At 44.3% G+C, this 24910-nt stretch overlaps 1 protein-coding gene and 1 long non-coding RNA gene across 3 annotated transcripts in view; one reads left to right on the top strand and one right to left on the bottom strand.

Annotated features, from left to right (window-relative positions):
• LOC137518612 (uncharacterized) overlaps nt 1-20246 on the bottom strand; it is a 113999-nt gene extending 93753 nt beyond the window's left edge. For both annotated transcript variants that reach the window (XR_011020860.1, XR_011020859.1), the window contains exon 1: nt 19942-20246. This is a non-coding gene — a long non-coding RNA (uncharacterized lncRNA). The remainder of the gene's footprint in view (nt 1-19941) is intronic.
• A 56-nt stretch (nt 20247-20302) lies between these two features.
• The window catches only part of TMEFF1 (transmembrane protein with EGF like and two follistatin like domains 1), a 312349-nt gene continuing 307741 nt past the window's right edge, over nt 20303-24910 (top strand). The window contains exon 1 of the mRNA XM_068236701.1: nt 20303-20449. The gene's annotated coding sequence lies outside the window, so the exon portion shown is untranslated. The remainder of the gene's footprint in view (nt 20450-24910) is intronic.

The raw sequence follows: 24910 nt of genomic DNA, 5'->3' as shown, positions 1-24910 counted from the left end.
TACACCTGGGTACAGGCGCCCCCCTTGATTACTCTTCCCTCTGCACCTGTGGCCTTGCCCACCCCTAGAAACAGGCCTGATCCTCAACAGACAAATAAGGAGTAGTGGCTGGTGGAACTATACTTGCATGGCAGCCCACCAGAACCTCATGAAAGCTGGGCTGAAGTAAAAGCATCTACACTGACCATTCTGTGGAGGGTGAGATATACAGTTTATTTGCAGCCAATCCTGGAGAAGGATAAATACCGAGATACATGAAAAGAGACTATATCAATTTAAATTAAGCGATAACAATTCCCAAATGACACATATGAGTTTAATCCCTGCTTCATGTTACTGTCTCTTGCATGTATAAACTGAATTGCTATGCTACTAACAGTCTCTGGTCTAATTATACAGTGTGTTGCCTTACCAATAAACTGGCTTAGCGTTGGACAGATGGTTGGGTCTCATAATGCCTACTGAACCCTAGGAACTAGCAACCTTGTACATCTAGTGACATTTACACGTATCTATTCATGAGCTACCAAACCAGCTTATGCTCTTAACAAACATTGATGTCAGTAAAAATGGATGGCTGACTAAACAATGCTGTGCACATTAAAGTGGATTTAGATGTAGGAAAAGTACTTGCTGTAGTTGAGCCTTAATAAATATGGACTAAGGAAGGCTTGTGTAGCACTACATCATTAAAACTTTTCCGATTTAATTTGGTTAATACAGTATCACATCCTGAGTTTCAGTGCAACAGAGTGATTAAAAAACCTGTATTACTAATTTAACTTGTGTTCTAGATTAAAACCCTTTGAGAGAATGTCTATATTCCTGGGGATTTATGGACTGCCCATAGCAGAGAGTGTTTAATATTTTCATTTCATGTAAATGTGGATGTATTTTTTCATAGCTAGTTTTGTGATTGAAGAAGGATAAGGAACCTGATTCAATTAACTTTTCTCCTGAATTCTCTCCCCAGAGATGCTTTTTTCATCTTATCCACAATATATTTTTTGAGCAACTAGCAAGTGAAAGGGACTACAAAGAAAGTAATAAGAGCAATATCAGGCTTAAGTTAATTTCTGGCAACTTATTTTAAGTACCTATTTTTGCATTGTGTGGAGCTTAAACTGCAATTTATTGATATGGTGTGGAGACATTTCCTGGGAGGAAAAAAAAAAAGGAATTTAGAGTTAAGATTTCCAATGTATAAATGTATTCTCCTTGTTTGAGCCAGCCATTTGTCCCCTTCTCCAGAGCATACAGTCCATAATAGTGAGTTGACAGAAGTGTGGAAAGGCAAATTCTCTTGTCTTACGAGTGGAAACTCCCCTGGTTTGACCAGGAATTTTTTTCAAGTCTAATCAGATTTAGAAGGCCCCTGCAAATAAATACATGTCTATTTGGATGGTTTTATTTATCAATTTAAAGGATATTTGAGGCAAATTAAACTACTGTAGATTCACTTACCTGGGGCTTCCTCCAACCCCCAGGAGTCTCTATATCCCTTGCCGCAGTTCTGCTGTTACTAGTTCTTCTGTAGTCCTATCCATAGCGGTCGCTGATCCGGCCATGTCGGTGGCCGCTGCGGACAGATTTACAGAAGAACTAGAGACAGCGAAACTGCGGCGAAGGACACAGAGACTCTTTGGGGCTGGAGGAAGCCACAGGTAAGTGAAGCTAAAGTCGTTTCATTTGCCGCATGCATCCTTTACAGTATACCTGAGGCAGAGTAAAATAAATAATGCTACTTACCTAAGAAGAGTTACCTTAGAAGAGGGAAGCTGATGGATCCTGCAGAAGCTTCCCTTGTCCTCCTGGCCCCCACCCTTGCCGTGCTTATATGTATGCATGTGTAACTATATGTATGTGTAAATCTGTATTGTAAAATGTAACATTTACAATTTATTGTGATAGTGGTCCTTTAACATTTAATATGAGGCCTAATTTTCATACAGTGGTGTGTGAATTGTTATAATCCTGCTTTGAACAATATATATGTGCACCACACACGCCCATACATGCACACACACACGCCCATACATGCACACACTAGCTGTACCATTTCCATAGTGTTTTCATAGAATGGGCACAAAAGCACAATGCACATGTTTATTTGTCTTGTAACAAAGTCTCATTTGCCAGCTTTGATCCAGTGCTCTGCGTGAGGCTGTAGCTTCAGGCAAAAAGCAATGACTACTGTCCTTCTTTTCTCTCAGTTCTGGCTGTGTATGTGCAGCTAAGTTATTGACTGAGGATATTACTCTGTAAAAGCAGACTGTTATGTTGGCATTGTGCCAGCTCTCACTTTGTAATCAACACAAGCCGCGCTTGTGTGGCTCTGTACACTTCACTTGTCTATCTACACTGCTGCAAGGAACAGATTGTCCTTGAATAACCAAAACCCTAAAGTAATTTAATTTCGATAGCGTCCAGCGTCTCCACATAACGCGGCATTCAAAACACACCCCTCATTAAAATGGTAGCATTACCAGCTCCCATTATTGTTTTCTGTAAAGAAAGGCACCTTTTCCTGCCATGTGGTCTACAGTTTAACCAAAAGATCACATAGTTTATGGTGTGTTTTTTTTTTACTCACATCATTAATGTATCAAGACAGAATGCTATTATTTTCATTGAAAGACTATGTCTGGTAATCTTGCAGGGAGACAACATAGGCAGTAAGGGCTAATTCACCTTTGGGTTGTGCAGTGTGCTATTTGTGGTATACTTCATGATGTAACAGCCACTGTCCACTGCAGCCCTGACACCATTCAATAACACTGAGTGAGGTAGTGGTCTTTTGTGCATGAAAAGTGGGTGCAAGGAAATATGGTTCCCCCAATTTCGGCTAGTAGAATATCAGTAAAATTCATTAATGTTCTACGTTTTAAAAGTGTAAATTATCGTAGTAAAATATTTGGCAATAATACCAATATTTTACTACAACTTAACCTACCACTACTATCACATAAAACCCTCCCTTACTGATACTTTATATTGCTTGTAAAAAAAATGTTTAAGGTAAATGAGGCATGTAGTATCATGGTTTTTTTTTTAAAGGGAAATACTTATTGATGATGTGGGCACTTAAATCTCTCTCTCTCTCTCTCTCTCTCTCTCTCTCTCTCTCTCTCTCTCTCTCTCTCTCTCTCTCTCGCTCCTTCTCTCTCTCTCTCTCTCTCTCTCTCTCTCTCTCTCTCTCGCTCTCTCTCTCTGGAATTTTTGCCATTGAAGGTGATTTTAGCTTCTGCTCAAATATCTGAGCTAACTATCCGCCCGGATTTCAGATGGGAAATCCGAGTTTGCTCGCATAGTCTATTCGGATTTTAAAAAATATCTGAATTGCTATTCAATGTTCGGATAGTGGAAAAAGTTTGGATTATCTGGGTAACTCAGATATCCGAAATCTTGCTGAGCAGCACTGGTTCTAATAACTAGAATTGTTGCATAGGACATGTCTTCTATGTAAATGTTTTCATATTCACATTATCAATAAGCTGGAAGGTATGCATATGTAGCATGAAAAAGAAAAATGCCACTTTTCATAGAAAACTGACATAACCCTCAAATTATTATCACTCACCTCTACAGACTACTTCTAAAACATGCTTTCATTTTGATTGAGGCTGTACACACATAGCGAGCTGGTGCAAGGCAAGCAAGTTTCTGCACACACATGATAGTGCATTATGATGTTGCTGTATAAAGAAGGAACTTCTATACCAGGGGTAGGGAACCTAAGGCTCGGGAGCCAGATGTGGCTCTTTTGATGGCTACATCTGGCTCACAGACAAATTGGTAGGGGTTGATTCACTAAGCTCAGTGGCGTAGCTACAAACCTCTGGGCCCCGATGCGGAATCTGGATGTGGGCCCCCCCGGCAACAACCCCCTCCCCCCCCCACCACCACCACAACACCCGACGCACACACATATCCGAATCTCTATAGCTGTGCATGGCATGGCTATATCAATTCAGCTTTGCAGCAGCATGGGTGCCACGTTCAATTTGCAGACATACGCAGCACCCAGAGGAAATAGGGCAATTAGTAGCAAGATGCCTTTAATTAGATAGATTACTATCAGTATAGGCATGGAATAAAGATGCATACACACATTCAATTTTGATTGGTCAATGACTGACCAATTTTACCACTGCATGTAGTATGAGGGCCAAGAGACTTTGAATACTGTGAACAGAGCTGGGCTCTCATAATACCTAGAAGTAGTAAAATTGGCTATTCAAAATTGTATGTGTGTACCAGGCTTTACAGCTAATACTGTACATACAATACAGCTGGTTTACAATCAGTAAAGGGACAGAGCAACACCTTATACTGTACTTACTGGAGGTAGCAGGGATCAGCACACACTGCAGCTAGTTTACTGTCAGTACAGGCACAGAGCAACACCTTATAATGTACATACAGGAGGTAACAGATCAGCAAACACTGCAGCTAGTTTACTATCAGTACAGGCACAGAGTAACAGCTTATACTGTACATGCTGGAGGCAGCAGAGATCACCACACGCTGCAGTTAGTTTACCATCAGTACAGGCACAGAGTAACAGCTTATACTGTACATACTGGAGGTAGCAAGGATCAGCACACGCTGCAGCTAGTTTACTATCAGTACAGGCACACAGTAACAGCTTATACTGTAAATACTGGAGGTAGAAGAGATCAGTACACAGTGCAGCTAGTTTACTATCAGTACAGGCACAGAGTAACAGCTTATACTGTACACATTGAAAGTAGCAGAGATCAGCCCGAACCTAGTGCTGGGAATACACGGCTCGATTCTGAGCTGATAAGATGGCTCAATAGATAATTTCCGACACGTCCGATCGTTTTGCCGCTCGATTCTGCATTGGGGACAAAGGATAAAGATAAGAAAAATAAGCGGAAAATAAGAGAATCGCCCACAGATTTGAGTGGCAAAAACAATTGGGCGCAGAATCGAGCCCCAGAATCAACCCGTGTATTCCCAGCATAAGGCCCGGCTCACACTTACGTTTAAAAGCTTTGCTGCCAACACGCACATATATATATATATATACACACACACTGCTGCTGACTGACACGCACGCACACACCTTAGCACTGGGTCACAAAGCTGACTGGTAATACCAATTTGTATTATACAAACATGCCTAATTAAACTTCACACTTAAATAGGATAATAATACAAGTGCTTAACCACTCCAGAATACTAAAAACACTGCAATAAAATGCTACATTATAAAGCATAAATTCCCTGGACAGATTATAGGACCAACACAACAAACATGCCCAGGCAATCAGGGGTGAGCCTGGGGTGCCTGGCACCTGGGTGCAAGATTTTCTCTGGCGCCTATGGGAGTGTTTAAATTAACCGCGCCCAACCACATAACCACACCTATGTCCTACCTAATCACACCCACACCTTCCACCTCTTTACGCATGCATGTGATACCCCATTCCTACCCCTCTTCCATTGGCTTGCTCCTGGCTGGCTTTGGCTGCCTGCGAGTCTGCTAGTCTCTGGACTGACGCAGGCTGAGAGGTTCTGCGAGTGCGACGCAGTCACACACTGCGTATTTATGGCTGCCTGCAGCCACCCTACTCTCGCTCGCTGTCGTCGGCTCCTCCCCCCGCTAAGCCCAAGCGTGAGGTGGGCTGCCTGTATCTTTCCCGTTGCGCTGCGCAGCCTGCCAGTGTTGTCAACCTTTCATGTTAATTTTTACTGACAAATACCTAAAAATTTACTGACAAAGATTATTTTTATTGACAAAATTTCCCCACTAAATGCACATAAGAGACACCGTTTTACCAGTAAATGCACGTAATGACAGACAGACTTTCATCAGTAAATGCACATAATGAGAGACAGCTTTTCCCCAGTAAATGCACATAATAAGAGACAGCTTTTCCCCAGTAAATGCACATAATGAGAGACAGCTTTTCACCAGTAAATGCACATAATAAGAGACAGCTTTTCACCAGTAAATGCACATAATAAGCCCTTTAGGCAGTGAGTGACAGGGAGCCCCTTTAGGCAGTGAGTGACAGGGAGCCCCTTTAGGCAGTGAGTGACAGGGAGCCCCTTTAGGCAGTGAGTGAGTGACAGGAAGCCCCTTTAGGTAGTGAGTGAGTGACAGGGAGCCCCTTTGAGCAGTGAGTGAGTGACAGGGAGCCCCTTTAGGCAGTGAGTGAGTGACAGGGAGCCCCTTTAGGCAGTGAGTGAGTAACAGGGAGCCCCTTTAGGTAGTGAGTGAGTGACAGGGAGCCCCTTTAGGTAGTGAGTGAGTGACAGGGAGCCCCTTTAGGCAGTGAGTGACAGGGAGCCCCTTTAGCCAGTGAGTGACAGGAAGCCCCTTTAGCCAGTGAGTGACAGGGAGCCCCTTTAGGCAGTGAGTGACAGGGAGCCCCTTTAGGCAGTGAGTGTCAGGGAGCCCCTTTAGGCAGTGAGTGACAGGGAGCCCCATTAGGCAGTGAGTGAGTGACAGGGAGCACCTTTAGGCAGTGAGTGACAGGGAGCCCCTTTAGCTAGTGAGTGACAGGGAGCCCCTTTAGCCAGTGAGTGACAGGGAGCCCCTTTAGACAGTGAGTAACAGGGAGCCCCTTTAGGCAGTGAGTGAGTGACACGGAGCCCCTTTAGCTAGTTAGTGACAGGGAGCCCCTTTAGGCAGTGAGTGACAGGGAGCCCCTTCAGATAGTGAGTGAGTGACAGGGAGCCCCTTTAGCTAGTGAGTGACAGGGAGCTCCTTTAGCCAGTGAGTGACAGGGAGCCCCTTTAGCCAGTGAGTGACAGGGAGCCCCTTTAGGTAGTGAGTAAGTGACAGGGAGCCCCTTTAGCTAGCGAGTGACAGGGAGCCCCTTTAGGCAGTGAGTGAGTGACAGGGAGCCCCCCCCAGCCGCCGCCGCCGCTTCCCCCTTACCTTGCAGGCTGCGGAGTGTCAGACCTCAGGATCAGCGGCGACCCGACCAGTAAGAGCGGACGCCGGACGCACCCGCTCTATATGTGGAAGTGATGTCACTTCCGCATATCAGTGCGGGCGCTGGGTCCTAGCGCCCACACTATTGGGCCCCGTGGCGCCGCCTGATCGAGGTCTGACGGCTAGAGGGAGGGAGGGAGCGAGCGAGCGAGCAACGACTAGAGCGGGGGGCCTGGGTCCTCCAACACACAGCCCCAGGGGCCCGGGCCCCTCCCCTCCCTCTTAAGGAGGCGGGCCCGGTCGCCACGGCGACCCCTGCGACCGCGGGCCCTACGCCAGTGACTAAGCTACACTGCTCAAACAGTGCAGCTTAGTGTGGCAGCGCAAATAACATTTTCAAAGTAGGCATGCTACTGCTGTAGCATGCAATACTAACTTACTTGCACTACCCCAAAACGAACGGCTGCTCCATTTGTCCCACTCTGGACCCTGTCAGGTCCACTAACTTTTCAGGATGAGATCCCCGCACTTTGATTGGCTTGAAAGGCAGCCTATTTGGCCAAAGTGCGGGGATCTCGTCCTACAAAGTGAATCAACCCCCAAGTCAGCTAGCTAATTGTACAAGCTGTTAGTCATTATTCTCCTCTCTGGCTCTCGTGGAAATTGCTGATGTTGCTGAAACCCAAGAGAAGCTGAAGGCGTGTCTGACACTTCCGCTGCCTGGAGGATCAACTGTATACACATCACCATGGCAACAGGGACGTGAGCCCTCTGCTGCGCATGCGCACTGTCCCAGTTTGAAACATATTGTATAGCTCTCACAGAATTACATTTTATAATATGTGGCGTTTATGGCTCTCTCAGCCAAAAAGGTTCCTGACCCCTGTTCTATACAAAAGTACACAAGTCAGCTGACTTGCCAGGCCTATCTGACTTAAGGTGGCCACACACGATACAATAAAATGATCCAATTTTAAGGCAATTCGATAAAAATGATTGGATCTCCCGAAAAAAATCAAAAGCTTTTTTTTTCATTCGACTGAAAAAGCCGATCGGATTTTCCGTTTTTTTCGATTTTTATCTATCTGGAATGCCAGATATTTTTCTTCAATTTCTCTAAAGATTGTATGGTGTGTGTTAGATTGTCAATTTATTAATATACACACCCAAGCAATTTTCTCAGAGTTTCCAATCATTTTTATCATAATTGGGGAAAAATTGAACATAGGTGTGTGGTACATTGGTCATATCTTTGAAATGTTACAATCAGTCAGAAAAGTTGATTGCAATTCTTAAATTGAACAGATATTTAAAAAATTGTATGGTGTGTGGCAGCCTTTAATATGACCTAGGCAATGGGTTCAAGCCTCCAAATAGTTAATGTACCTGTAGTGACAGATAGTGGAATGCAGCCAGTTATTTAGGATACCCACTTTTATGGTAATTGTCCTGGTTTCAGCATCAGAAACACTTCCTATGTCTACATATATAGCTGTATATTGAATGTAGCCTGCCCAGTGATGCTTATGTTAGACTGTTTAGCATTTTGGGAGACCGGGAATTAATTTAATTTGTCTTCGAAATTCCCCAAAACAAACATTGTGCAGAGATGCACCTGACGGGACTAAAGATGCTTCCACCAGTGGTAAATGTCAGAATGTAAATGAGGGCGAGGAAATATTTTATCACGGGCAAATACTGACTACATCATTTATAAATATAAAAAATAAGCATTTTTTCTCATTGTGCTATTTTCACTACAGTTGCTCTTAAATAAAAGCGCAATGTGAAATTGCACAGCCACATTCTCACAAGCCCTTTTTGTAAGTAGGACATTCAGAATGTTTTCTGCATTGCTGCAGATTACATAGCAATACATACCCTCACAGCTTTAGACACTTACACCCAATATATGTATAACAAGATTCCACAATTAGACTAAAGGACAGCTTTATATTGTGTGTAGATATGAAACATATTAAAAATGATTGTACTTATTATCATGGTTTTAGCCCAAAGTTGTCTGGTTACCTTGTCATTGCTCATTTTAGATATCATTTGTCAAATGGCAATTCTTATTTTTTCCTGCCACCCTTCACATCTTGCAAGTAACTAATTCTGTTGAGATGACTTAAACAGGAAAATGATAAAAGGGACCCAGATGCATGTGATGATTTATGATGACCTCAGACAATCATCTGCTCAACAGTGTTTTCCCCATTTGTCAAGCACCCATCACATGCTAAGCTCCTATCCTGAACATCTAAACACAATTAGCACACAAATTAGTTACAATGTGCCAAAATTAGTAAGAAACAAAATGCATTAACATGAGGACTGGATTTATTTGTTAATTGAAGGCTGCCACACTACATTTAAAGGTGTTATAAAGATTCTCAACTTAATCTTCATTAAAAAAGAGGTAAGTAAGGACATTACATGTAAGACTGATGTTCATCCTTAAATCTTATTTCAATCTCTTGGCTTTTAATCAGTTGATTTCAATTAGTTACTGCTCTGCTAAGGAACTTCTCTGTGTGATAAGATGCATGTGATACAACAAGCTAAAAGGAAAGAGTCACACTTCTAACTTACTTGTAGAGATGGCCCGAACGGTTCGCCGGCGAACTTCCTGTGGTTCACGGCAAACCGGGAACTTTTCCGGAACTTCAGTTCGCCCCAATAGTGCACCATTAGTGTCAACTTTGACCCTCTATATCACAGTCAGCAGGCACATTGTAGCCAATCAGGCTACACTCCCTCCTGGAGCCACTCCCCCCTTATAAAAGGCAGGCCCCGCTGGCCATTATACTCACTTGTGTGCCTGCAGTAAATAGAGAAGGGACAGCTGCTGTAGTGCAGACTCTCTCATAGATTAGTTAGGCTCTTGCTGATTCTTATTGCTAAAATAGCACCCCACAACAGCTCTTTTGAGAGCTAATCTTGTTCTTTTGATCTATTTTTTTTTTCTGTGTGTCCCACTGATACTTGTGTTGCATAGACAGCCTTGGTAATCCATACTGTGGGCTCGTTTCCACTAGTGCGGCATGCGTCTCGCAGACGCACGCCGGCACTGAGCGGGCAGGCGGGATCGCAGGCGAATCCCATGAGCCGTTCCATGCACGGCTATGGGATTCGCAGCCTCCGCCGCGAATTCTGCAGGGGGGATCTGCCGAATCTCCCCCGCAAGCGATTCGGCCGTGGCGCCGTTATCCCCTATGGCAGAGTTTCCCCGTGTGATTCATGTGTGGAGAAACTCTGTGGAATCGCGGCGGAAACCGCAATAGTGGAAACGGGGCCTGAGTGTGTGCCACTGCCATGCCCAGCACATTCAGTGACTTCCTGTGTGTGTGACAGGTGCACATTGTAATGCCCAGTACTGCATATACCTACTACCTGTTGTTCACAGTGCACCCACCTACCTACGTGAGCGCACGCAGTGTGATATATCACTCCGTGTATACCTGTTAACTGCACCTGTGTGACTGACTGCACATTGTATTAGTCAAGTCAGTGCATACCTTTCACTTTATCCCCCCCAATATGGACAAAACAAAAGGCAGAGGCAGGCCACCTGGTAGGTCTGTTCGAGGTAGGGATGGTCGTAGTCAGCCAACTTCGCTACGCTGGAACTACGCGTATTTTTACGCAAATACGCTTCGCAATCTACGGCTATGTAATCAGAGACTTCACTACGTTTGCATTTCGTAGACTACGTGTTAAATTACGCAAGCTTCGCGTAGTGCGAAGCGTAGTTGATGCGACCGCTTATGCCCTTATGCGGAAAAATTTCTGCAATAATCTTCAACCTATTTGCAAATATAAAGTAATATAAGCGTGCATTCCACCTTCCAATGCGGAATTGTATGCGTATATAAGGGCAATAATATTTCTGTGAATGCGCAATGATCCATATAGATGCAGTTACTGCACGCGTAGTTGACTTCGCAATACATACGTCAACTACGCGTAGCGGGCGAAGCTTTGCATAGCAGGACTACGACTACGTGGAATTGCGTACGTGTAGTCCTTAAACTTCGTCTACGAACTACGATGCGTAGTTGCGTACTACGACGCGTAGATTCGCGCTGGCGTAGTTTACGAGCAACCCTGGTTCGAGGTCGCGCTGTCGTGATTTCGTGCAGCCCGCGACCAAAGTACTGTGTTCAGAAGAAGGCACGTGCCATCAAACCCCAGTATTGTCAGGACGTAGTTGACTATTTAACACAGAACACCTCATCTTTCTCAGCTTCTGCATGGAAGAGTGACATATCTTCCTCCTCCTGCTCTGATTCTGGCACCCCACTTAACACTCAGTCGGCCGCCACCACCAAAGTGCCATCACCCCAGGGCTCAGCGGTGTGGACATTTTTTTGTGTGTCTGCCTCAGATGAGAGCAATGCCATCTGTACTCTCTGCCACCAAAAATTGAGCCGTGGAAAGACCAAGACCCGCGTAGGGACAAACCTTACGAAGGCACATGATTACAAAGCACAAACTGTATAGGTAGAAAAAAACAACGTTTTGTAAAAAAAAATACCTTTTAATGGCAACTAATAGAGTTAAATGATGCAAGCTTTCTGGGATCTAGTCCCCTTCTTCAGGCATATTTCCAGATATAAGCTGAAGTAAAACACTGATGCAGATAAATGGTAAACACGAAGATGACAGTCGTGCTGGTTACTGTTTATCCGTTAGGTAAACAGTAACCAGCACAACTGTCATCTTCGTGTTTACCATTTATCTGCATCAGTGTTTTACTTCAGCTTACATCTGGAAATATGCCTGAAGATGGGGACTAGATCCCAGAAAGCTTGCATCATTTAACTCTATTAGTTGGCCATTAAAAGGTATTATTTTTTACAAAACGTTGTTTTTTTCTACCTATATAATTTGCTTGGCTAACACGGTACAGAAACTTTTTTGCTACTAAAGCACAAACTGCAATGGGATAAAGACCTGAGGGAAAGCAGCACACAAAAGCAAATCCACGCACCGCAGTGGAAGATATGTAATTATTTCTCAAAAAAGGCGATACCCAAACTGTACCGTTATATTGAAAGGCAAGTGGTGTCATCTCTGGCACACAGCGTTGGGTCAAGGGACCATCTGACCACGTGGTCTGCAAAGCACGGTCAGGCCTGCCCGAAGACTTAAGTCAGTCCCCACACACAGCATCTCTGCCTGCACGCCGTGTGACTGCCTGCCCCAAGACTAAGTTGCTCCACACACAGCATCTCTGCCTGCAGGCCGCTTGACTGCCTTCTCCGCCTCCACCAACAGGGTCCAGTACTCCAGGCGGATTGCTGAATTTGCTATACTAATTTTTCTGGTGTGTGTACATGCCTGTCTAATTTTTCTGGCTGCACTGCGGCTGCAACAACAACAAAACAAAAGGCATATACATGTGCCAATTCCCCTTCATGATCATTACCTTGCCGCGATGAAGGGGCTTGCGTATCACAGTGAAGCAATGACCACCGGCTATATGAGTGTCTCGGGGGGGCACACCCAACATAATAAGGTCGTTGCTTCATTGTGGACAGACCAAATTCGATCAGCTGGACAATTACCTTAGCCTGGCGACGATATGGGCTTGCAAACCGCTATCGCCTACACTCTCGCCATGGTGCGCACCAGTCCAGCACCGTCGTCACAACACAAACAGCTGTTTGCGGTGAGTTACACAGTGAGTTTGGTGTGTCAGTGTGAAGCAGTACTCTAATTACACTCCCTGATTGATGTATACACATGCAAGATGTTTGAAAGCACTTTAGGCCTGCAATTTAGCATTCAATGTAAATTCTGCCCTTAAAACGCTGCTTTGCGTCAAAACCAGATTTTTCCCCGGGACTTTTGGCATCTATCCCACTCAACCATGCAAAAACTCAGATGTTAGACCCCTTGAAACATCTTTTCCATCACTTTTGTGGCCAGCATACATTTTTGTAGTTTTCCAAGTTCGCCTCCCCATTGAAGTCTATTGCGGCTCGCGGAAGTTCGCGCGAACCAAACCTTTTGAGGAAGTTTGCAAACCCGGTTTGCGAACCAAAAATCGGAGGTTTGGGCCCTCTCTACTTACTTGACAAGATTAAAACTTTACATAGACAATACTGACTGAACAAAATAAAAGTGCTAAACTAACTTAGTAACACAGCTGAGAATAAAGTAATAGAATTGCAAATAAAGAGAAGTACTACTGCTAAGAGTAAAGCTTTTATATCACTGGCGTAGGGATAACCATAGCGACCATATCCTTGCTATGGGGCCCGCCATTGTCGACAGCCAAAAGGGGGGCTCGTCTGTCCTGCTCCCTGTTTGTGCATTTTTTTTTAATTCATGGGCCATGTCCTCCACCAGTGACACTGCTCCCCGCCCCCCCCTCCCTCCGCTCACTGCAGAGAGGCTGGCAGGGACTATTTTTAACCTGCCGCCTCTCTCTCATTGCCGATACTTACACTATAGTTCCGGACAGGTCCGGAATACAGAACAGCAGCGCTGGTTGTGGCTCCGCCCCCAGCACTGCCCATGGCTCCACCCCCTCCCATCCGTAGCTCTGCCCCTCCTGCCCATAGCTCCTCCCCTCCCGCATGGCAATGGGTGTGGCTCCGCCCCTTTATGGCTGTATATCCGTCAGAAGAGGGAGCACACAGGTAGAGAGAGTGGAGGGACTGTCACACTGGAGCTGCAAAGTGAGTGGCAGCCAGCAGCAGCTGCAGCCAGCAAGACATTAACATGAGGCAAGGATAAGAGATTAAAGTTTTACTCATTTGGGCCTTCTTATGGCCCCCATAAGTCTATTAGGTCCCATGCCGAAGTTCTGCTCTGTTCCAGGCCATTGCTGTCCCCTCCGTAAGATCGCAACCCGTGGATGGGTTGTGGTCTTCTACGCATGCGCGCTGTGTACCTCTAATGATTGTGCTGCTGCAGCCAGGAGTGCTCTGCATAGTTCACAAAGACTTGGACATGCAGAGTGCTCTCTGTCACAGGAGCGCGATCTCAAGAAGAACGCAGCGCACATGCGTAGAAGACCACAACCCATACATGGTTTGCGATCTTACGGAGGGGACAGCGGTGGCCTGGAGCAGAGCTATCCTTCAGCATGGGACCTAATAGACTTGTAGGGACTGAAAGGAGTTTTAGGTAAAGAAAACGTTTCATTCATATTCTTGCCTCATGTACCAGAAACCAGAGCTGGAGGAGAAGAAAAAGAATCGATACTTAGCCTGGGGCTTCTTCCAGCCCCATAAGCACATCTGAGTCCCTCGCCGTCCTTCCACAATCTGCTGTTTAGCCACGATCAGCCCCTGTATCTGTCTCAGTCGTGCCAGTCAGGGTCTTCTGCGCATGCACGGAGGTCCCAAGCATCTGCAGAAGACCATGACTGGTGTGACTGAGCCTGTTACTGGGGCTGATCACGGCTGAATGGTAGACTGCGTAAGGACGGCAAGAGGCGCAGATGTGCTTATGGGGCTGGAGAAAGTATCGGGTAAGTATAAAATCTTTATTATTTTACATCTCTGGTACACTTTAATGTTGCTCTGTTGCGTCCAGCCTGTGAGCCTAACCTCACCTCAGTCACTGAGTCGCCTGCCTACCACTGTCCAACCTCACCTGCTGGCAAGCTTGACTCTGGAGAATGGTGAGTTGACACCACAGACATCGGACCAGGAACGATAGCAGCACACTGTGCCAACACTCACCCCACCAGTGCCAGAAAGCTGGAGCCCAGAAGGGATTTCAGCACATCACCCATCCCACCCAATGCCAGCAGATAAGCATATAAGAGGAAAGTTGCCAACGAGGGATCATTACTTGATCCCTTGGGCATCATTGCAGGGCCGATACTGTACAGACACATCAGTAGCCAACAGGCTAGCGATGCTATGTAATGGGGAGGGGGAAGCAGTAACTGGGAAAGTGGAGAGAACCATGCTTTTTGCCAGCGATCAACTAGTAATCAATCTACCCGGCAGATCGTCAAAAGGAGAGAAGGTCCGTACTTATCCACAGTGACTGCTTCATTGCTGGACATATCTAAAAGTCTACAAAGATCAACAGGAATCACTCAGCTTTTGGAGACGTCCAGAAATATAGAAGTTGCTGTGGACGGCAAGAGGCGCAGATGTGCTTATGGGGCTGGAGAAAGTATCGGGTAAGTATTAAATCTTTATTATTTTACATCTCTGGTACACTTTAATGTTGCTTTGTTGCGTCCAGCCTGTGAGCCTAACCTCACCTCAGTCACTGAGTCGCCTGCCTACCACTGTCCAACCTCACCTGCTGGCAAGCTTGACTCTGGAGAATGGTGAGTTGACACCACAGACATCGGACCAGGAACGATAGCAGCACACTGTGCCAACACTCACCCCACCAGTGCCAGAAAGCTGGAGCCCAGAAGGGATTTCAGCACATCACCCATCCCACCCAATGCCAGCAGATAAGCATATAAGAGGAAAGTTGCCAACGAGGGATCATTACTTGATCCCTTGGGCATCATTGCAGGGCCGATACTGTACAGACACATCAGTAGCCAACAGGCTAGCGATGCTATGTAATGGGGAGGGGGAAGCAGTAACTGGGAAAGTGGAGAGAACCATGCTTTTTGCCAGCGATCAACTAGTAATCAATCTACCCGGCAGATCGTCAAAAGGAGAGAAGGTCCGTACTTATCCACAGTGACTGCTTCATTGCTGGACATATCTAAAAGTCTACAAAGATCAACAGGAATCACTCAGCTTTTGGAGACGTCCAGAAATATAGAAGTTGCTGTGGATAAGTGTGGACCTTCTCTCCTTTCTTTTGCTGTTCATTGGGGTTCTGCTGACCCGGTCGAGCACTGCACGGAGGCTTTAGGAGGTAGAGCGGTATTCACACAAAAAAAGTTTATACCTGACGGATCACTTGCTGAGGGGATCAGGGGCTGATGTACACACACTGAATTCTCAGCCGAGGCAGTTGTGTATGGGGGTGGGAGGTCCGGGAGGAAGGGGGGCCCCATAAAACCTTTTGCTGTGGGGCCCAGTCATATCTAGCTATGCCCCTGTTTTATATGTATATATGTGATTTATAGACCACCATACATATCAACAAAGAGGCTCAAGTCTCTCCTAAACATTCCCATGAAGTACAAAACATTCTTTATGAAAAGGCACTCCCCTTCAGAGCACAAGCTTTGAAAGTTTGGTTGACATTTTTTTCACTCTCTAGAAGGGGCATTGCTAGGGTCCCTGAAGATAGGGCACTTCTGTGCAAAAAGGATTGGATATCTGAGCATGGTTATGCCATGCCATTAGTGGGTGTGACCTAACAATGTATATGAACCTAGCAGGGGTGTAACTGGAAAAACCCACTCTCCCAGGAAAAGCCTGAAATACCATACAAACCACCATCTGAGACATAACATAATAAATACTGTTTGTACTATTTTCCATAATATTTAAACGTAATAAGATACCATAATCCCCCAAAATATATAAAAGTAGTACTGGCAGTAGTGTCCCCGTTAACATGCTAAGGTGGATGGAGTGGTGAAGATGTGACATAACACTGCGAGCGGGGGGCGAGCGGGCAAGCGATCAACAGAGGCAGTCATTGTCGGCTGCCTCAGCCAACTTTAATCTAGTGTGTGTATGGGCATCTTGTTAGCCTCACTCCTAAGGCCTCTTTCACAGTGGGACATTGCGTTTGATGCGACGTTAAAGTCGCACAACATGCCCCTAACGCTGCGCATGTAGGTTATGAAATTGGACGTTATTTTGCACTGCGTTATGTGTCTCTTGGTGCGCAGTTTTCGACGCATACTGATGGAACGAAAACGGCGCCTGCGTTACATTTTAAAAAAAAGAAACTTTACTTAGCATGTGCAACACACATAACGCAGCAAATTTATTGCTAAACGCAGAGCATGCAGCACTTTCTAAATATTGCTACACGTTACACACAACGCAACGTGTACACTGTGAGTGTTTCACAGACTTAGTATTGCTGTGCGTTAGTCCACGTTAAAACATTTTCTAACGTGCGACTGTTGCGTCGCACTGTGAAAGAGGCCTAAGCCCTGTACCCACTTGCAGTTTTAGTAACCCAAAATAATCGTTCAAGATTGTTTTCATATGCCTTTTGCAAGTGTAAAAGAAAGAGGTGGCACACCACTGGTTGCAAATAATGCTTATTTTGTCTTTCTGTTGCACAATATAAGCATTATTTGCAGCCAGGGGTATGCCACCTTTTTTTTTTTTTTTTACATTGCTTTGTCCAGGACCATTTGAGGCTTCGCACCAGCCCTCTTCCCAGGTTCTGTACCTGAGGTGCTGACTACGCGGAAATCCATTTAGACATTGCCTTTTGCAAGCGTGTACAGGTATCCCTAATGGCCATCGACAGCTTTTGAGCAATCAGACATGCTGGAAAATCATGCTTGAATCACAGTTGTTATTCACCGCCACAGGTGCCGGAAGCTCACATGATGGTAGGAATAAGATATGCTGTACAGATAATGTCAACATGTTTCACAAATGAAAGTAATGTAATATTTCTGTTAAAGCCAAATGACAATGGTCAGACATTCTTTTAAAATTAAAACTGACTTGGTATGTAAATTTTATCTATAAAGCAGTTCATTTCTGGCAGAAATACAACTAATTCTTTTTGATATCACTACATAAAAGTAGAAGAAATATGTCCAGTTATGTAACAAGAGACTAAAGGGATCATGTACCGACTCAAAAAAAAGATGTTCCTATTAATTATTTTTTAGCAAATAATGAAAGAAGCTCTTTATTTCTACACAATCAGAAATAGTACTGTGCTGGAGAAAGATACACTATTATCTTTAGATTGCATGATGCAATAATTTACAATTATTTATCATAGGAATTTTGTATTACTTTTCCACCCATATTGAAGGGCAGCAATGAAAATAAATAAATAATGGAAATAGAGGGTTAATTGGTATTATTGGAAACACACACATAATAAATATCGTTATCACATTTCAGGGACCACAAGGTAAAATGATAGAAATCAATCAGAATAATTCCAAGAACATGGGGCAAGATGCAGAACCAAATAGGACACACAAGATGAATGTGAACTAACAGCCTCAAAATAATTGTAAGCCATGACAAATCCCAGTTGTCTAGTAACCGTGGCAACATAGAATTGTGCACTGTCAGCCAGAAAACATTTAAGTTCAATGCTTCCTGTTTACTCTAAAAGATGACCACTTTGCCAGTGTATTTCTCTGGAGGTATTAGGGCAGTCTTGCTGGAAATACATTAGTTGTGAAGAAGAAACTGCAATAAATCCAGTTTTCCCCCCAAAAAATCTGATTGCCATTTTTATAACACCAGATTTATAAAAGGTTTTTTTTCACTACTACAATCACCAGAATGTAAATATCCTAAAGAGGTAACCCACAGGTCCATTCATGTGAACGATGTAACAAATTGCCAGCCACATTAATATTGTTTGCCAAAACAATACACTCAGACCAGGTAGGGAATGACTACCACTGCTTTGCATAGAGTTATTCCCTAGAAATTAATGCTGGGCATACATGGCTCGATTTTACCGCTCGATTCCGCGCCCAATCATTTTCCGCACTTGATTCTGCAAGCGATTCTCTTATCTTCCGCTCAGTCTTCTTATCTTTTCCCATTGTCCTCCATGCAGAATCGAGCGCGGAAACGATGGGTGAGAGATCGGACATGTCGGAAATCATCTCTCGAGCCATCTAAATGGCTCAGAATCGATCTGTGTATTCCCAGCATTAGAAGAGTTGGTGAATAAATTAATCACACAACATCTACACAAATGAAATATCAGCTTTGACAAAAAAATGTATTCAAAGCCTAAGATATGGTCATCATATGCTGAAGCTGATATTTTATTTAAAATAGTCTGCATGTTAACATGGTAGGTTTGTGACATGTCCCGTACTATTTCTCCTGAAACTGTTCTTTTTAACTACATACTAGGATGCCTTCTAATGTTACACCAAGACTGACAATTTGTCGGTGTGAAAAGATGGCTAATATATGATTCAGAGGGCCAACCACCAGCTATGAGCTTCTGGCTTTGAAACCATAGTTCAGGCTGCAGAGTTTTGCACTCATATTCAGGGGCCAGATACTTGGATGAGTAATAATCGGACTCAGCCCCAGACAACTGATGTCCATTTTAGTGGACTGAGACTTTCCATCATTGGCATGAAAGAAAACGGTGACAGCTCAAAACTAAGTTAGAGAACGAAGATACAAACATTATTTTGCAAAGAAAGTGAGCCTGTCTCCACATGCATTAACACATGACTCTAAAGAGTCTAATTCTCTTTGCTTGTCTCGCTTGTGGAAACATTCGGTAGTGCACGGCTCTAAATGTCAGAATCCAATTAAATTCCCCTTGGATAGAATTGAAATGTAGTAAAATTAAAGAAAAAATATTCTTAAGTAAAAATGAAAAGAATTAATGTACAGTTTAAGCACAATTTATATTAAACTTGTCAAAACACAAATAAATAAAAAAATAAAAAAAGCTCAGCACATAGCAAAATAACAATAGATACGGGCCCATATGCAATTCCCCTTTTCTCCTGAGTTTTCTCCCAGGTGATATTTGTAAATTTGGCAATAAAATGCTTTGCAAGACACCAGAAAGCAAGAAAATACTCAATATAATATTGATAGTACCTTTTCACCTACCATTCAGTACTTTTTCAATTAAAAAGTGCTGGAAAGTTATTTTATATAGAAGATGAAAAATTATCTCCTAGGAGAAAACTCAGGAGAACAGCGGAATTGCATATGGGCCACAGTGTCCAAAGTCTTACCTTTCAAATGAGTGTTTTGAACATACAGTATATCTAGAAGTATTTGAAAACTTGCCTACTGCAGTAGGAATCCAATGCTGAAAGATCTGTATTTCAAGTAATATATGTTAAGTTGCTAACATACACTGGGCATACTTTAATAAGATTCTCCTGAGAAACAGAACTTTAATTAATTCTGGTGGGTTATGCAACTCACCTGTGTTATTTTAGTCCATAGGGATATTTGACAGTCTATTCAGTTCGTAGTTGTGTACCCTTTTGGTAGTGAGTGTCCTGTGGACAGTAATGGATGGGTTCATTCACTTCAGGGGTGTCCTTTCCACAGGCTTGGCTGCCTTGGGTGCTATGAAGCAGTTGCACAATAATGGCAAGTGGGGGGTTGGGTCTGCCCTACCCTGCCTACAGCATGCTGTCCTGGTGCTGCTTTGGGAACAGCCTGCCCAGTCATAGTGCATCACCAAGTTGCTGGGCAACCAAGCCCTATATCATTGAATGTTGCATTAACCTTAGTGGGTGTGGATTCTGAGAGTGGGCATCACTAGGTACCTCAGCGACAAACTCTTTCACTAACTGGATGCTGTATTACATTAGTTGGGCCTGCCCTCTGTGTGCAGCAAGGCTGAGGTGTGTCCAGAGGCCATATATGGGGATCACATGGATACTGACGTTTAGCCATAGACCCTGATGATGCTGAGTACATTACGGTAAAACTTGTATGTACCTATTGAAAGAACTTGTTGCTGTCCTAGAGAGAACTATTAGTTCAATGTTTGTTTGTTTTTTTGTACTGCATATTGTGATCTGGGGAATATGTCTTATCATCATAACGGCCAATCCAGCTAAACAGTGTGCTTCATTCTACAAATGTAACATAGACTTGACTGCACATTGATGCTCTGTATATACTGTATTTTCTTCATTTAATCATTTTGACATTTATTTTTTGCAGCACACTGAATCCTTTTATCAATCTTGGATAACAACATATACGATGCTTTGAGTGTCACTTAAAAATTATTACTGACTTCACCATGCATTGCTGATGTGCGTTACTACTTACAGACTGCTGTGCCATTGTCACTGCAGTTCTAAGGCTTTGAAAACCACTGCTTACAGTAATTAGATTATCATCTTATTTGAGTCACTATAATTTGATCAGAGCTTATTGAATCCTTCATATTGGTCTAAATGCAGTAAAAAATGGTATTTTTTTACTGTTATACTGAATACTCTGTGTTCAGTAACCTATATGTGTGTGAAGATCTTGCACTACTGGATCATGCACTGACATTCGTCTGGTTATCACTTTAAGTACCACCCCTCTGGTTGAATTGTTCTTTTTGGAATCATGTTCAATTTTTAACCATGGTGGTTAGGTCCAGCACCATTGAGGTGTATAATTTTACATTTCCTAGTGGATGAACTTGATATTGCTTATCTTGGTGCGTCATTCTTCATATATCAGTGGACACATTCATATGGTTCATCTTGGTTTCTCCCCTTTACCCTCATATACTTCATATATACTTTTTTTCAGACATTCCATTCAGGTCACAGCATGGCCACAGTTTTGTGAGGCAATTTTTTTTTCAGATTATCCCACTTGAGAAGGTAGATTGGTCTATGTAGATATTAGTTCAGATGTGCCACCATCACTTGTAAACCTCTTGACCAATTTCAATTAAACTTGGTATTCAGATACCTTAATACCTGGAAAGATAATTTCTGGGGGTCTCAGCCCCCCCCCCCCCCCCTGCACACCTGATCAGAACCACAAACAAACAGCCAATCAGATTTCAATACTTCATTTTAAATGGGAAAATGTAAACTGCAGCCATTCTTAAAACCAACAGGGGAAAAATGGCAGTGCATCCTAAGACCAGGCTGCATCTGAATGACTACCAACAGGGGCGTGCAAAGACTCCTAGAGGCAACATACACACCTTGTACTCAAAACAGATTCTACAATTAGAGTTGGGCCGAACGGTTCGCCGGCGAACGTGGTTCGCGCGAACTTAGGTGGTTCGCGTGCGGGTGTCGCACGCGAACGTTTTGCGGCAAAAGTTCGCAAAAAATCGGTTCGCCCCATAATGCACCTGAGGGTCAACTTTGACCCTTTACATCACAGTCAGCAGGCCCAGTGTAGCCAATTAGGCTACACTAGCCCCTGGAGCCCCACCCCCCCTTATATAAGGCAGGCAGCGGCGGCCGTTATGGCCACTCGTGTGCCTGCATTAGTGAGAGTAGGGCGAGCTGCTGCAGTCTCTCATAGGGAAAGATTAGTTAGGCTTAACTTCTTCCTGGCTGCATACCTGTTCTGTTCAGTGAGCCCTCAGCCCACTGCATACCTGTACTGTGATCCTGCCACTGCATACCTGTTCATTGATCCTGCCACTGCATACCTGTTCAGTGATCCTGCCAGTGCATACCTGTTCATTGATCCTGCCACTGCATACCTGTTCAGTGATCCTGCCAGTGCATACCTGTTCATTGATCCTGCCACTGCATACCTGTTCAGTGATCCTGCCAGTGCATACCTGTTCATTGATCCTGCCACTGCATACCTGTTCATTGATCCTGCCACTGCATACCTGTTCAGTGATCCTGCCAGTGCATACCTGTTCATTGATCCTGCCACTGCATACCTGTTCAGTGATCCTGCCAGTGCATACCTGTTCATTGATCCTGCCACTGCATACCTGTTCAGTGATCCTGCCACTGCGTACCTGTTCAGTGATCCTGCCACTGCATACCTGTTCATTGATCCTGCCACTGCATACCTGTTCAGTGAACCCGCCACTGCATACCTGTTCTGTTCAGTGAACAGTTTGGTGTGTCAGTGTGAAGCAGTACCTTAATTACACTACCTGATTGATGTATACACATGCAAGATGTTTTAAAGCACTTTAGGCCTGTCATTTAGCATTCAATGTGATTTCTGCCCTTAAAACGCTGCTTTGCATCAAATCCAGATTTTTCCCGGGGACTTTTGGCATCTATCCCACTCCGCTATGCCCCCCTCCAGGTGTTAGACCCCTTGAAACATCTTTTCCATCACTTTTGTGGCCAGCATAATTTTTTTTTTTCAAAGTTCGCATCCCCATTGAAGTCTATTGCGGTTCGCGAACTTTAACGCGAACCGAACCTTCCGCGAAAGTTCGCGAACCCGGTTCGCGAACCTAAAATCGGAGGTTCGGCCCAACTCTATCTACAATAAGAACTAGAGCTGCAACTATTCTTAGACTGTTAAAGGGACACTTAAGCCAGAAAAAAATGAGTTTTACACACCTGGGGCTTCTACTAGCCCCCTGCAGCAGTCCTGTGCCCTCACAGCCACTCACTAATCCTCTGGTTACCCCCCTCCCCTCTCCCCCCCCAGCTAGTTCCATTTTGCCGACAGGCCCGGCCACGCATAGCTTTCTCCACATTCCCGACTGTAATTAGCACTATTGTGGGCCGCAACGCGTACAAGAATACACGTTGATGCATATCTATGCGTTGGTAACACGGCAACGCGTATCTTTGTATGCGTTGCGGCTCGCAATAGCGCTAATTGCAGTTGGGAATGCGGAGAAAGCTACGAGTCGGGCCTGTCGGCATAAACAAAACTAGCTGGCAGCGAGGGACCAGAGGATTAGTGGGTAGCCACTCACTAATCCTCTGGTCCCCTGCTGCCAGCTAGTCTGCAAGGGCACAGGACTGCTGCAGGGGGCTGGTAGAAGCCCCAGGTGAGTAAAACTCATTTTTTTTTCTGGCTTAAGTGTCCCTTTAATGGCAGGGTTCTCAAACTTGGCACAGTTGGTCTATGGGTTACTGGGATTAATATTCAGGAAAGTGGGTGGAGCCTAAAAGTCCAATCAGAATTCACCTATTAATTTTCAAAGAGAATTTTTTTTAACAATAAAAGTTTATCAAAGCACATCAGAATTGTGCATAGCGAAAGGTTAACAATACACCAGAAAACAGTAGTACATGAAGTAATTAATACGTTACATAAAGTAATTAAACGTTAACACAGGCATCACTCGGATAGTAGGGCAAAAGAGAATATTTAAATTGCTGCCATTATTACACTATTAATGGCAGAGGCTTCATACCTGCTACAGTCAGTCATTGGTGACTGGTGGTCAAATTCAGAAAAGGTGCCGGAGCCCCAAGCAGCCAATCAGATTTGTTTGATTGATAAACTGCTTCCATTCTCACATTATTGATTCCAAAGACCCCAAAGCTCACAAACTTGGCCATTGAGTGACTGTGTTTCAAAGTGGGTGGGACCAACAACAATGGGAAAATTTGAAGGGAAACTAAAGCAAGAAGTATTTGCAGGCTGTCATATCTATTTCCTTTTAAATACTTGCCTGGCAGCCCTGCCGATCTATTTGGCTGTAGTAGTGGAATCACACCAGAAACAATCATGCCGCTAATCTTATCAGATTTGACAAAAATGTCATGCTAGGAATACACAATGATTTTCCGATCGATTTCCATTCACTTCTATAAGAAATCAATCAGAAAAATGATCGAAAATAAGTTTGGACCTGTCGGAAATTATCTATCGATCCATCTATCTGCCCAAAGAAATCTCATGGTGTATTCCCAGCATTAGAAACATCTACTCTGCTGCATGTTTGTTCAGGGTCTATGGCTAAAAGTATTAGAGGCAGAGGATCAGCAGGATAGCCAGGCAACTGGTATTGCTTAAGGCTACTTGCACACTAAGACGTTGCGTTAGGTGCCACATTAAGGTCGCATAACGTGCACCTAACGCGACGCCTGGTGCTCTTCTATGTGGACGTCAGAGTGAGCCGCGTTGTGCAGCTCACTCTGGCGTCCGTGATGCCGTGATGCGTATTCTTGTGCGCATGCGGCATCACGTGGTCCCGCCGGCCAATCACCACACAGAGCGGCCGCTGGCAGGAAGTAAACACTGCACGTCACAACATGCAGTGAATATTAATTAGCCATGTGCCTGGCCGCTCTCCGCTTCTCCCCAACATGACTGCGCATGTGCAGACAGTCTAACGCGGCTTAAGCCGCTCTAACGCCGTAGCATGTTGCACTTTCGGGAGAACGTGCAGCGTTACATGTAACGCAACGTGGGCTGTGTGAACAGCCCACTTGTGTTACATTGCTGTGCGTTGGGGGAGCGTTACAGGCGCACTAAC

The sequence above is a fragment of the Hyperolius riggenbachi genome, chromosome 5 (genome assembly GCF_040937935.1).
Source record: "Hyperolius riggenbachi isolate aHypRig1 chromosome 5, aHypRig1.pri, whole genome shotgun sequence".
Lineage (NCBI taxonomy): Eukaryota > Metazoa > Chordata > Amphibia > Anura > Hyperoliidae > Hyperolius > Hyperolius riggenbachi.
Note: the sequence above shows the minus strand (reverse complement) of the source record. Positions and strands in the feature narration are given on the sequence as shown.